The following is a 15557-nucleotide window of genomic DNA, read 5'->3' as shown; positions in this document are numbered from 1 at the left end:
GCCAGCTCTGCCCAGTTCTAGGGGGCTGGTGGAGATGGGGGTGCTCAGTGGGCTCCCATCATGTGGGGGCATGCAATTGCTTTGCTCTTGTTGGGTCTCTGATTTTCCTTCTTTTCTCACTGCATCCCCATCTTGCTGTCAAAGCTGGTGTTTATATAAAATAAAGTGAGCTTCTCTTCAAACAAATCCAAGCCATAGATGCTATAATTACCAGGATATAGTAATTTTTCTTCGAGCATAATTGGAAGGTTTTCTATTTAGGGATAATACTTAAACTATCCTATTTTATGGCTCATTTACTAGAAAATGCCTGTGAAGCTAACAGCTTTATCAAACCTTATCAATGAGTAAAGGATGTCAAAGGAGGGCGGTTCTGCTATCTGGTGTTAAGCATGGCTGCTGCTAAGTCTTCTAATTTTTACTAACTTCTGTTAATTAAACACTCTTCCATGAGTGTTTGGTGATAACAAGCTGCTAATGTGCTCCTGCAAACCGGCACAGAGATCCACTGCAGGACCAGAGGATTTCCATCTCTTCCTGCTAGGGCTGATTATAGGCCGGGGTAGTTTAGGGTGGGTGTGTGGAGGGATGGCACCTCCTTGTGCCACCCTGTAGAGCTCTGATCAGCTCCAGGTGACTTAGTTCTAGCCACAGCTGAAGCAAGCTCGTTAAGGAAGCTCAGCTGTGGTATCCTATTTAACACTTAATCTAATTATCAGGATTTGTTTTCCCTTTCTAAAGGTCCCAGGTTATGTATGCCTTTTGGTTTCTCCCAGTAAAGCTTTTCTTTCTTCTGAAGGTACGAAGGCATTTTCACTCTTGTTCTTTCTCTTTGCTGAGCCTCAGAACAGGAAAGCAGGGGTCTTTGGGGCCAGCTGAATTCCAGCAGTGGATGTACCTGTGCTATAAGACAGCACTGGAGCTCCACAAGCCTCGTGGCCCTGGTGAGTGCTGAGCAGGCAGGCTTCACTGGGGTCTGTTTACTGGAAACATGCTTCTGGGATTAGAAGCTTTTCTTAGGAAGCAGTCTGAATCGTATAAACTTTTATTTATTTATTTATTTATTTATTTATTTATTTATTTATTTATTTATTTATTTATTTATTTATTTTGTGCTGTTCTGGCTTCTGTGGAGGTTTATGAAGTGCTGTGGCTTTGCTAAAGATCAATAGATAGCCTGCTATGCAAAGATTCAATGTTTACTGTTGGGATGATTTGGGGGGAGTGGGGGGGAAATAAATAGGAATGTTTAATGTAATATTGAGCTAAGGTCCGTAATAAGGAGGGAAGGAGCCCCCATCCCAAATGAAATGAGGAACTTTCTTTTTCTAGGTTGCTAGAAGCATTTAATTAAACCCCTGAATAATTCTGCTTGTAATGCTTAGGGAAAAAGCTGAAAGAATGGGGCAGGGAGTGGGAGGCTCCCGGGGCAGCCTGCTCTACTGGGGGGAACCAGCCCTCAGATGGGAGTGGAGCTGGATGACCTCTGAGGTCCCTTCCAGCACAAGTCATTCTACGATTCTGTTCTCTTACTCGTTTTCACTTGTTTTAGACATACAGTACTGGTGCTGACAGCACAGCCTTGCTGGGAGGCTTAGAAAATGGAGTCAATGGATTGGGTGGCCTGGGTGATCCTCCAATACTGAAAATCCCTCTCTGATACTAGGAATCCATTTCTGCACAGTGGCTAAGAGATGCTCCAGAACTTGCTTTGACCCTTCCCATGGGCAAACCCATCCTGAGCCTATTGCTTGGCATGAGCCTGTTTATCAGCTCAGTGGGAGTAAAATCCTGCTGAGAATGTAGAGAGGAAGCAGGGGAGCAATCTTCTTTTATCTCTTAAAAAATACGGCCAGGAACATTTGCTCCTTCTCATGGTTTAAATTTACAAAAGTGAACAACAATTTTACAGCTTCCTTGAGTGAAATGTGGGGGAAACAAATGCACCTTATTGACTTTTTTTTAGCTGGAGCAGTGAGGCAACATTACTTAAAGCCGTGTTGCGTTAAACTTGAATCCCTAGAGATGCCTTTGCTGATGCATAAGCTGTGACCTAAAATATTGACTTTATAAAGTAATTGAATCCCAGAATCATGTTTCAGATGAAAAGCGCTTGATAAATGACTGCAGGAAGGAGCTCAGCCCAAAGGCCTGGGATGTGTTGGGATTTATTCTTTTGGAGGCAGGGAGGAGCTGAGCAGGATCCAGGCTCTGGGTGAACTATGGGGCTAAGGGAGGTGCATCTTGGGAACCTTTTTTCTTTCATTATAGAAAGAAAGGAAATATATTCTTTTGGTACTGTAAGGGAGGTGGAGGCAGAGCCCATGGAGCTCGTGCAAGTGGTGGGTGAGCATTTTGGGACAGGTAAGCAGGTGGGCATAGTACATCTTTGTGGATGTTGAGCTTGATCTCAGACATGCCTTGATTTGCTGTCGTCCGTGTGTGATCACATCCTGGTTCTGCACAAAGTCCTGGCCCCAGGTCTCTGATTTTCCATTATGTGACTTCTGCTCATACCCCATCATCTGACTGCTCAGAGCAGAGCATCTCCTGGAGGGAAAAATGGGGATCCACATGGGGCTGCCCCAAAGCCAGGTGACTGCAGTGAGGTGATTTGGGCAGGAAGGCTGCAGGGGGCTGTGCTGGGTGGATGCAGGAGGAGGATGCTGCTGCTCCATGGTGTGATGTCTCTGCCTCACTCCCACCCACCCCTCTGGGGTTGAAGGGCACACAGTGAGGTGCTGGAGGAGGGATGTGCTGTTGGTGAGAGGTGATCTGGCACCCAGTGCTGTGGCCCAGTGAGAACCCCCGCCTTCCTTGGCTCATCCAAACAAATTTCCCTCGTTAATTTAAGAGGGTATAATTGTATCATTATTCCTAATGCCTCAATTTAAACAGACTTTATTTTTGACTTAAATCATTGCCTTGCTCATCCAACAACGACTGTTTTTCTTATGAGTGTGTTAACCTCTCAGTTTTCTTTACTCGGGTGTTTTGCATAATGTTATAATAAGCATTTAAATAACTGTAAAGGTTCCATCAGCTCTTGCTTTCATATCTCCCCGTTGCCATGGAAACTGGCTGTCCCTCTTGGTCTCTTTTACCTTTTTTATTTCTTTGGATTGGAGTTTCTCAGTCCGGTTACGTTAAAATTGAGTTAGCTCCGTTACTGGGTTGTGTGTGATGCTGCAGCACTGTATATTGGCTCCCATTGCCACTGCTGGCTGCTAGCAAGGCCCCTCTGGGCTGGGAGAGGGAAATGTACCCCTCTGTTTGCACGAGGGTGGAAATCTGAAGCAGTACCAACTGGGATTTGGGGCATGGAGCTGAAATGGGAGTGGGTATGTCTGAGTTCAAAACTTTGCCAAGTGCTCTTGTTCCAGCATTGCTGTGAGGGGACGGATGGCACCAAGGCCCATGCAATGGTGTTTTCATTGTTTAGAATGAGCCTTAATACAGAGAAACAATCTGACAACGTCCTAATGTGGTCACGTGTGTGTAGATCTGACAGACTGTGATGATGGACTGTGTAAACAAATGGCAAAAGTTGATGTAAATTGCTAAAATGAGTCTGGGAAGGACTAATTCAATGGCGATGTGCAGTGGGCACAGGGCTCCAGCCTGTCTGGGGATGTATTCTCTCCTGGCAAAGCAGGAATGAACAGAAAGCAGCAGGGAAGGCTTGCCCCTTCCTCTGGTCTGCATTTCCATTGCAAGCAATGAGCAACTCCTGCCTGGTGCTTTCTTCCCTGATCAGAGCCCTCATGGTGCTGCAGCCCTGACTGACCTGTGTGCTTCTTCTATTGTGGTGGAGATGATATCTGGGGAGCACTGATGTGCTTTCATGTGGCTGCAAGGGCTGTGGTGTCTCCTGGTGGAGGGTGAGGGCTGTGGGTGAAATGAGGGAAGAATTGCAAAGAACAGCCCTTCCCACTGGGGATCTCGGTGGAGCAAAATGACCAAACCTGTCTTCATCACTGCTCCTCTGCAAAAATCAGTCTGGTTGTATTATTCTGAGAGCAATTCCTGGCTGATTTGGAGTGTTTGTCTGTAGTGTACCATGCAGCTATGCATTCCTTCCTGGATGTGTGTGTCCTATCAATGTGGGAATGGAGTGCTTTGGGGCTAGGAAAGGCATTATGAAAGTCTGTATGTGGTTTAATTGCTTCTGGTCCTGCACAGCAAGGACAGCAAGGAGGTAGAGGGGGTTGCTTTAAGTACAAGGTTTTGTCTATGGAATGATTTGAACTGGGAAGGACCCTTGAAGACCATCTGATCCCACTCCCTGCAGTGCACAGGGACATGCACAGCTTCATCAGATGCCCATCCCCTGACACGGGGTGTGTGCAGGGATGGGGCACCACCACTTCTCTGGGCAACCTGTGCCAGTGCTTCACTGCTCCCATTGTATGAAACTTCTTCCTTACATAGTCTAAATCTTCCCTGTTTTAATTTGAAACCATTTCCCCCCGTTCTATCACAACAGACCCAACTGAAGAGTCTGTCCCCTTCTTTCCTGTAGCCTGATAGGATATTTAAGATAAGAAAATTAAAAAAAAGGGTGTGAAGATGTTCTCTTTTAGGTGGTATGTTTCCTCTTAATACCTAAATGAACCCAGTGCAGTTCCAGCAGAGGGATGCCACAAGAGATCCCATGCTCACCCCTAGCTGTGTGCCATGAACAAGGGCTGTGTGTGTGCTGGGAGACTCATGCCTGCTGATGTGCTCTGTGCCTTCTCTCACAGGAATCCCATTTCCTGGCACAAAGGCAGAAATCAAAGGAGGGCCTGAGTTAATAGAGATGGACACGCGAATGTGCCTCATCTGTGCTTCCCCTTAGAAGCACTCAGTGTGTCTGCTTCATTCATCCTGCCTGGTGTAAGCTGACAGAGCAGCTTTTCTGCAACACGCTGCTTGGTAGTTGGCTGTACAGTGGGCAGTCATGTTTAATATGTGTAATTGTAATTGCGTCATTTATTAAATCAAACGGCTTAATGCGTTTCACAGTGGCGATGTGCAACCAGCTGTATGACTTCTGCTCTCTTGAAGGATTACTTTGAAGCAAGTGCAAAGAGTGCTGGTGGTTTGGGTTGGATTTAGGCGTGATGGTGCCCCTGGGCAAGCAGTGCTTGCTTCTGTTATCTTTAGTGGGTGTTTTTCCTTTCTTTATACTTGGTATGAATGATTTTCTGCAAGGTGTCCACAGCTTACAGACAGTCAATTCCAGTTCCATCTGCATGCAAGGTACTGCTGCTCATGCAGAGGAAGAGTTAAGTGTCCTCTACTGGTAGTTATCCATCTGTTTTGCCCAGCTATCTGCCAAATGGGGGTACAGGAAAAAACAGTGGGAGGTGCCTGGGGAGAGGCTGGGGAAAAACACCAATTCTGAAATTCATAGCAAGGCTGAGGGTGGGAGCTAATGCAGGAGGTGGGAGAAGTCCCACTGCTGGGAGTCCTGACCTGCTTCTGTCGTGGTTAAGGGGCTCAGCTGAAGCATGTGTGATGGCTGCAGGCTGGATGCAGCCTGCTGCAAACCTAGCCGTGTTCCTCCTTGGAGTCCTGGAGACAAGATCTGGAGCTCTACGAGGCCCTGATCCCCACCACTGCTCACACAACACAAGTGATGGATGTGTATGTCCCTGTAACGACAAGGGGAGGGCTGAGGTTGCCTCCTGAAGTAGTGTTCTGGAAGGAAGCAGCACACACACAGGCACAACTTGAGTTTGGAGGTCTGGGGGAGGAGAAGCTCACAATGGGGGTTGAGCAGAGTGTGCCAACACTGAAAGAGTATAAAGCAACGCACAAGCTGGGAGATGTGTCTTCTGAAGCTGATGCACAGCTTCCTGCAGCCATTGGCAGGCTCTGGTGGAGCTGGGTCCCTGCTTGCCTGTTGGTGCTTCCCACAGGGTGCAGGTGCTGCAGGATTACCTCTTTGCTGCAGTTTGGGATGTTTATCCCACAGCTCTGCGTGGGAAGCATTTTCCTGCTATTGAGTTATCGCTTGCCACAGTTTCTGTAGGGGAATGAGGGACTGTATGAAAATGCTGAGGGGAAAATCATTAGATTTGCTTTAATGAATTAGAGCTCTACGTTCATTTAAATATCGTACAAATCTGCTGATCAGCAAATCAAGCTAGTTAGTGTTTTTGCCTGTGTGAGTTGCACATACGCACTAACAAGGTTCATTTGCTGATCTGCAAATCTACACAAGGCCTCAGTGACTGCTGTGTAAATTAGGGGAACAGAATCATTAAAACAAACATGTCACCCTTCTGGCAGTGCTTTCATTAATAAAATAAAACCTCAGATGGGGAAATAGTTAACTTGATTCTCTGTGGGTTTGCAGAGTTATTAAGATGCAAGTAATTAATCTAAGTATAGACTGGGAGCCTTGCTGCAGGCTGTCCCTTTCTGTGCATATTTCCAGCTGCTGAATACTTAAAGGAGAGGAAGCACCATCCTTTAGGCTGGTGTTTCAGGGTGTTCCTTTTTGACCTCAGGTGGGATTCAGAAAACTCTGTCTTGTGGTTGTGAACCTTCCAAGAGGAGGGTGAAGCAGAGAGCATTGCAATTCAAATATCACAGAATCCTCAGAATTGGAGGGGACCCTTAAAGATCATCTAGTTCAACTGCAATGAACGGGGACATCTTTGGCTCCATCAGGTGCTCAGAGCCCTGCCCAGCCTGATTTGAGTGTTCCAGGGACAGGGTGCCACCATGTCTTTGTGCAACCTGTGTCAGTGGTCTAGGGAGCTGCTTGGGGAGTGGGGTTGGACTCAATCTCTAGAGCTCCCATGTAACTCCTCCAATTCTGTGATCCTGTGATTCAGTGCCTCTTTGTAGAAGACTTTTTCCCTTAAAATCTTCTACTTTTGCATAATGAGGAAGCCCCCCAGCGCCTGATGCTGATGAAGTGTTGGACTTGGACTGATGGTTGGACACGATGGTCTTGGAGGTCTTTTCCAACTTTAATGATTCTATGATTCCAAGTTATATCTCTGTGTTTTGGAGTTTGCTTTGGGACTTGAAGAATGCTGGCTGCTGATCAGCAAGGTGCTTGGGAGCTTCAGTACTCCTACGAGCATTTTGCCTGATTGGATCTAAGGAAACTGTTGACTCAGAATGTTCAGGCAATGCCACAATACAACTAACAGTGCTCCATCTGTGCCTGTTTTTCTTTGTTTTGTTAACAGCGCTGAACAAGTGAATCATTTTGCTGCTTGTATAGCAAGCAAAACATAACCTTCACAGACGTGTTGAGTTTTGCAGGGAGTATTCCAGCAGAAAACTTTGGGGTTATACAGCTATGGCTGAGCTCCCAGTTACAGGGATAGTTCTGTCATTCACCTCTGCTAAATGCCCTTTAAGCTGTGTTGCATCTAGCTGACTCCATCCCACACCCGGTGTGGTGCCTTATGGATTGGGATGCTTTAGGGCTGAGACTGTTTTGGGGGCTCTATCCTCACCATTGTCTTGCTCCTTTCCCTCTGCCCCTCCCTTTGGCTGCAGGCAGGATCCTGGTTGCTGCTTCTGGACTCAGATCTCATTGGCATGAAATAGAAGTCCAGTGATCTGGAATTTGATCTCCTACTTCATTACTGCAGCTGTATTTACCCTTTCACCTTTAGGGAGTTAATTGCATCAATCCCAGGTCTTTCAGCTGAGTTAAACGTGGTATTCTCATTCTCAATAATGTGTTCCTCTGGCTCCACTGAAAAGATCTCTCTAGCTCTGACAGTGGGGAGAACAATTTGTCACTTTTTGGCCTAGGTAGGGATTTTTTTTTGTGCAGCTGAGCATGCTTTTCCTAAGTGATTCCTTTTCCTCCGAATTACCAGTTGAATGTGGCTCTGGGTTTCTCTTGGCTTGCCTCTGTAACAGCTTCTGATTATGGGAAGAGGAGTCATGGGCTGTTCATTTCTGGACTGTGTGTCAGTGCAGTACCTGACATCTGCTTTCAGCCCTGCTCTGAACCAGGGATGTCTTCTGAGATGAAACTTTACAGTCGGTTGCTAATTAGCAGTGTAATTATGTAACTGATGAAAGAGGATGGCAATTTATGATTTGAAGCTTTTTGCATTATAAGCAGAAAGCTTAGAATGAAGGGTGGGAGTGTAGTTTCATTCCATTGGGTTGTTTTGGTGTGACTAGTGTTTGGTTGTGAGGTTAGAGGAAGACTTGGGATGCCAGTAGAGTCGCCATTTGGTTGGTGTGGGGTGCAGGAAGCTCTGGGAGCAATGGAGCTGCTCTGTCTGTCTCTGTGGCACTCTGGCTCTTATCCATCATGTTTTCATCCCATTGCCAGAAGATTACTGTTCTCCAGTGTTCTCTCTGTTTCAAGCCTTCAGCTCCCTGCTGAACCATTGCTTCCTGCAGCTGTTCCCGTAGCTCTCCTACTGAACCCACACGAGTTCCCTTTGTCTTTGGGGAGGTTTCTGAATTAAGAGAGTTCATTAGTGAATATGCTTCAGTTGATCTTGCACCCAGACCCGAGGCAGTGAGGACTGTGAGGAAGGTGATCAGATGGTGCTTGTGTGCTTCATGCACATAGAATCAAGGTTGGAGAAGATCTCCAAGATCATCCAATCCAACTGTCCACCTCCCACCAATATTTCCCCACTAAACCATGTCCCTTAGTACCACAAGTGAATGTTTCTTGAACATCTCTACGGATGGTGACTCAACCTCTCTGGACAGCCCATTCCAGCACCTGACCACTCTTTTGGAGAAGAAATGTTTCCTAATATCCAGCCTGGACCTCTCCTGGCATATCTTGAGGCCCTTCCCTCTGCAAGTTTCAGTGCCCATGGCCTGTGTGCTGTGCAAAAAGCTCAGCCTCTTCTTGGAGGTCTGCAGCCCTGCCAGCACATCCTTCTCTGTCAGCTCACTTCTTCTGGAGCATGCAGATAACCAGTGAACAACATGAGCTGCCAACCCTTTTGCATTGTCTTTGTTGTTGAATGCATTTTGTGTCTCTTCCAGGTCTGCATGGAGCTCTGGGTGTAGCTAAGATGTGGCACAGCTTTGCTAACAAGGAGCCATCTGGGCTGCTTTCTGCAGGCACAGGATGAGGGTGCCCTGTGCAGTTATTGAGTTTACAATGAGTGAAAGTCAAGATTTGCTTTTTCTCTGATGCCTAATGCTCCCTTTTGCTGGCACGTGTGCTGCTATTTCTGGCAGTGTCTGTGCTCGTCATAAACTGAATCCTTGTGAGGTGGCCTTTGGCTCAGCTCAGCCAAGAGTCCTCCAACTGTGACAGCACTTCTACAACCTTTAATAGTTTTTGGCTTTTTCAGTTATAGTGGGCACTGTTAAATCATTTTTCAGTCAGCTCCACACGGAGGTACCTGAGAAACAGTGGTTATTTCCTGTGCTAAATATAGTGAACATGTGTGTACATCTGCAGGGTTACTGTTGGTAAATGCTGACTTCCTCATTGGGATGCAAGACATAGCTTGGCATGCTGCTGTCCTGAATGCTTGAATTTTGGAGTGTATGTTGTGGCCTCCTAAGCAATGCAGGACCTCTCTGAGACAGTAACTTGGGCTGTACACACTTAAGGAAATCTACACTCAGTAGAGTCAGAAATGAGAACTGGAGCTGTATCTCCTTGTAGTCCATCTTGCAAATCAGGCTATCTCTTTGGAGTGAAAATCAGAAAAGAGGGATGCTTCTGGGGCCAAGTGACACTGCATTGCTTGGGAGTGCTTAAGGCACAAAGCCTGGGGTTGTTTCCAGCCTTGAGAATCCAGAAATGTTGGGAAATGGACTGAGCCCATGGGATAAGTGCTTGTCTTAGTAGAAACAAGCAGATTTCACAAGGGTTGGTAGTAACGGGTGATGGTGATAGGAGGGGAAGGCAAGGCTGAATCTCTCTAGTATAGAAGGCCTAGTGAGGAGACAAGCTATGCTTACTGATGGCTTTTTGAGCTAGTCTTCCTTGATCCCAGGACACAAGCGCTCAATTAATTGTAATCTAGGAGCAGTAAGTAAGGGGATGTTTGATGGACTGCTCCTTTGCCCAAGGTGTCCTTTCTGGTGGAAACATGGAAAAGCACAAAAAGTCTCTCCAGAGATGAGTTCAGATGATACCTCTGGGAGAGGGCTTTCTCCAGCAATGGAGCAAGCTGCAGGTTGTTAACAAACGTTAGGTATTATAAATGTGGTTGATGTAATTCTGTTTCAAAAGGCCTTAGAGGCTTGCAATAATAAACAGAGCCTTTTAGTACCAGGTTATTGATGTAAAATAATTTAGCAAACTGGGTTGCTGAAGCACGAGTGCCATGTATTATTCATTAGAATTTTTCTTTCCACAAATCACTGCACTCCATGGCATAATGCTCCCTGGTAGCACCACTCTTCAGGAAACACTTTGGTGTGAGCCAAAATGTGGACTTGCAGACCCATCCATCAGGACAAGCTGTTGGGTAAGTTGTTGTCTTCCAAATGGAGTTCATAATGGGGAAAGAGGTTTAATTAACGCTTCAGAGTAATGTGTCTGTTTATAAAGAAATAATGTACTATAAAATTAGGCAATGCATAGTGAAATGTACCTCCTAATGGCCAGGCTGGCATTTTAAGTGATCAGTAAATCACTTAAATATTAAGACCTTCTTGAACAAGGATAATAAAGCAAGAGATTTGGAAATGGTAGATACCAGTACTTACAATTATCCACTAAATAAAACATTTTTATAGTGATCATAGAGTTAATCACCTTGCAGAGCAGACAGGTGATTGGGACAGTGGAAGATAAGTGGCATTGTTGAATGCAGAAGAAGGAATTTCAGATGTATTCTTTAAGATTGCAGTAAACAGGAAAAAAAACCAAACATTTGCTGAACTTTTTATCTATTCTTTTGATGAATAAATGCAAACAGCAATGGTTATACAGAAACCCTCATGATCTAAAATATGATAGACTAAGAGAATTCCCTAGACAGTGCTAATGTAGTTGCCTGACAGAAAGCAGAGATGACCTATGAATATTGCTTATTACTTCTAAATATTTGAAGTAGGAGTTTGAAAACATTCTCAATTGCTTCCATATGTTTCAGTACAAGTTGAGCAGAAATACCGAATTACTATTTTACAGCCCTAATGGAAGAAAGCTTTGCAGTAGTCCAGCAGTTCTGAGGATGGGAAGGATGTCAGAGGGGAATCCCTTATCTGCACTGCAAGAAGCTTTGAAGGTGAAACTTTATTATTTGGATCTCATTCAGTTCATTAAAATAAGATGATTTTCCAGGTGAAACTATTGGTATATAGGACATGCAAACTGTGTGCATAAGAACACACAAATATTTGTCCCAGGCTGGGAGATTATCATAACAGCTTTGTTAGTGTGTAACAGGCTAGTGGGAAAGGAGTGTCCTGGGTAGATGAAGTGAGTTAATAACTAATAATATTTAATAACTAATAGCTGATATCCAAATGAGTGGGATGTTGGATTCACGTGTGCCTTTGAGTGTGTCCCTCTGCTATCTCCTGTGTGAAGCTCTGACTAGATCATGTTCCCTTTAGCAATGCAACTCCAGAAGTGCTCATGATGGATAATGATGACTGTTCTTTCAAGCAGTGGGATTTTCTTAGGAGAAAGGCATCAGTAGGCAGCTCAAAATATTTCTTAAAATAATTCAGTCACAGAGAATGTGGGAATAACGTAAAATATTTTGCATCAACTGAAATGACTGATGAATTTGATGAATGAAGAGTTAGCTCTTGGTTAAGAATTCAGAGATGTTAATGTCTCTGAAGACAAGGAGGATTAGATTGCACGATCTTGCATGCTGCTTACATTGATTGGTATTTTATCATTCTTTTGTGAGGGGGGAAAGTGAGCAAAATTTCTAAGGAGCTTAGCAGAAAGAGGATGAGGAGACAGTATGGTGGATGCCATCTTTGAATACTGGTCTGATTTCCATATCTATCCACAGTTTGGGCTGTCAGATAAAAAAAAAAAAGGGTGCGGGGGAGGAGGGGGGAGGTGAGTGTGTGTGGAAGATCAAGGTCAAAGATAATGAAAATTCAGCCCCCAAATCCTTCTGCTCAGTGGGCCTGATGGACCACAACCAACTCCCTGGGGTTGGGAGGAATGTGCAGCGTTTACGCTGCAGCTCAGCACCATGCAGTCTCTTGCTACTTCTCCCCTGGTGGGATGGGGAAGAGAATAAGAAAGGTAAAAATGTGAGAACCTGTGGGCTGAGATAAAGGCAGCTGGCCAGGTAAAGCAGAATTTGCATGCATTAAGTGGAGCAGAACAAGGAATTTATTCGCTACTTCCCTTAGGTAGGCAGATGTTCATCCATGTTCAGGGAAGCAAAGCTCAACACATGTAATGGTTTCTTGGGCAGACAAGTGTGATCACTCCCAGCTTTCACCCTTCTTTGTTCCTTACCCCAGCTCTTACTGCTAAACATCACTTGTGTGGCATTGGACATCTCCTTTTGTGCCTGGGTCAGCTGTCCTGGTCCCCTCCCAGCTCCCTGTCACCTATCCCAGCCAAAACTATGACAGATAATTGATGGAGGAAAATAACTTGACACTTGGAAGTGTTTCTAAAATGAAGAAAAACATAGGTTCAATAGCCTTTTTGTAAGAATTGGGTTTGAAAGCCAACAGTTTAGCATGACACAAAGTTTCCCCAAAATGGATTTGCAATGAAAGCCTTTGTTATGGGATCAAGCCTGGTGCAAGGCTGCTGGGCCTGTGAAACCTGTGGGTGGGTGTGAGGAGACCTTTGAGATGGGTGACATGTATCATATCCCAGGTCTGGATGGCAAAATAAAGCTGGTTAAAATAGTAACTGGCCCTTAGAAGCTGCCAAAAGGATGCTTCAGATAAGAAGCGGTAATTTATTCTGATTAGTGCTGACTGCTTGTCAAACACCAGCCTGACTATTCCCCATCTCCTGCCCCAAAAGGTCAGAGAGCTCGACATCAGCTTTGCCTGGATTGATCTTAAACAGCACAGAGAGTGGGAGGGGAAGGATGACGAGCAGTTCACAGGAATGGAGGCTCAGCGAGGACGTATTTCACAGTCACTTGAGTAACTTGGAGTTGGATCTCTTTTTGACCTTTCTGCCCTGTATTGTTAGCAGCAAATAATATTTTCCCCTGATCCCACCATCATTTGTCCCAAAGAAAGCTTCCAGGGAATGCTGAAAACTTGCTGGGCTGTATTTCCTGTGCAGACAAATTTTGTGATTAATATTTAGTGCCCTTGATATTGATTGGGTGGGACCTGTGCCCCATGGTTTTGGTGGTGAGGAGCACCATGGGGATATCCCACTGGGGATCAGGTGTGTAAATGGCAATATGATCATTTACTCTTGGTTGGCAATCAGAAAACTGTTTTCCAAGAAGTTCTGCCACTTAAAGTAATTCCATTCTGAAATGGAATAGAGTAAAAATGAAATTTTGTGATACCAATTCCAGGAACTCGTTTGCTTTGGGGGAATTGAATTACTTTATTTTGAATTGGGCTTTTATTTTTTCCCCCTAGGAAATGTATTTAATTTTTTTTAAATATAAACCTTAATATTTTAAAAAATTAAATACATAGGAGAAATCAAATCATTTTGGAGACGGTGGAATAGAGTATATAAATGTTATTGAAGCTCTTTTATTTAAATAAAATATTATTGACATTAATGGAGTCTCACATATATTCGGATGTAGATGAATGCCCACTGCTCATCCTGGCACTTTGAAGAATTTCCAGGCAGAGCTAATTCAAGTGACACGTGCATTTTTCCTGGTGTTTTTTTGTGAGTGTGTCAGCCCTTTCACTGCGGTTGAGAGAAGTGTACAAAGTGCTTCTGTTCACATTAGAGATGGTTCATGGTATTTCATTTCCTGTTCAGGAGAAATGAGCTGATTTCTGGGAGGGGGAAAAAAAAAACCCAACAACCTCCTTCCCACTAGGGATTTTTTGGGAGCTTCCAGGCAGGTCCTTCTGGCACTGCCATGTCCAGCTGCATGGTGTTACTGTAGCCATAGAAGCATGGAATGATCTAGATTGGAAGGGACCCATAAAGGCCATCTGGGCCAAATCCACTATAGTGAGCAGGGGCACCCACAGCTCCATCAGTGCTCGGAGCACCCATCCAGCCTGACCTTGGGTGTCTGCAGGGCTGGGGCATCACCTCTTCTCCGGGCAACCCGTGCAGTGCCTCACTGCCTGTAACTGTAAGAAACTTCTTCCTTATTTCTAGTCTAAATATTTTGTCTTTTAGTTTGAAACCATTTTCTCCTTTCTCTGAAACAACAGACCTTGCTGAAGGGTCCATTGCCCTCTTTCTTACAGTGCCCCATCACTGTACATCAAGCGCTGGTGAAATGAGTACAGGAGTCTCCTTTGTGGGTAGAGGGAGAAAATGACTCATGGGACTTCAGGCTTGCTCTCTGGTGTGCTTACCTGAGGGGGTTTTAAAGCAGCCCAGGTCTGCATTGGAGTAAGAAAATTCTGCTCTCTCTCAGCAGGAGTGGATGTTTTGGGAGCTGAGGTGGAGAAAAATGGTTGGCTCTGTGTGCTAAAGGGAATTTATTTAAATACTGTTTTACACTCATTTCATAATAGTAGCATTTTATCTTTTTTACATTGATTTATGGGCACTGAAGCAGAACATAGAAGTCAGAAGAAAGCAATTAATGAATAAGGGAAAAAAAAAAAAACCCTACACAAGCACTTCAGGATTAAAAAAAAAGTAATAGTAAAAAAAAGAAATCTTCCGAAAGCTGAAGAAGAGGGATAATTGATGATTCCATTTTAACCTAATGTTATTTCTGGATCTCTCTTTTTCTTTTTTTTTTTTATAATGTGTTATTTACCGCATAGTTTAGAGCTGACAGAAAATAAACAGCATTTGCAGTATAACGTCGTTAGCACCCCGATGCACTTGCTCATCCTACTTGGCTGTCAACTTCGAGCTCCAACCTGCATCAGTCAACGTCGGCCGTGATGGTGTCTGTTTTTAATAAGCCTGGTGCTATAATTACCTTATTGCAAAGTTAAAGCTGAATGACACTTATGATGAAGGTTTCATGACTAAACAGTAAAGCCAGTGAAGCATTCGCATCCCAACTGTCAGATAGAAAAGAGCTGGTGGAGGATTTGTTTCTTTAGTGCCTGACTGGGGTCATTTCCTTTGCTCTTGGGAACTTTGTCATGGATGCAACAGGTAAAAGAGGGATAGGGGAAGCTAAACTCAGGAAAAAAAATTCTGCCAGTGGCTGCTGGGAGGAAGGTGGGGTGTCTTTGGCAAAATTGACCAAAACTGATGTTGGATGTACTGTGCTGTTGTCATCCTGCTGCTTGAAATCCAATGGGTGCTGTGTGGAGGGGAAAATCATAGAATCACCAAAGCTGGAAAAGACTTTATGAGATCATCCAGTCCAACTGTTCACCTATCACCAGCAGTTCTCTCTAAAACATATCATTTCATTTGGCCTTCCTGCATCAAAATGGAGCAGCTTGGTGAAAGCAAGTCTCCTGTGAGGGAGTATTTAAGTATTTAGAGCATTTCATGTGAAGCTGCCTATTAATTGTATTCATTT

This window comes from Cyrtonyx montezumae, unplaced genomic scaffold, assembly GCF_038088225.1.
Source record: "Cyrtonyx montezumae isolate F1298 unplaced genomic scaffold, pur_monq_1.0 scaffold_10, whole genome shotgun sequence".
Classification (NCBI taxonomy): domain Eukaryota; kingdom Metazoa; phylum Chordata; class Aves; order Galliformes; family Odontophoridae; genus Cyrtonyx; species Cyrtonyx montezumae.
The sequence above is the reverse complement of the archived record's forward strand: the minus strand, read 5'-3'. Positions refer to the sequence as shown.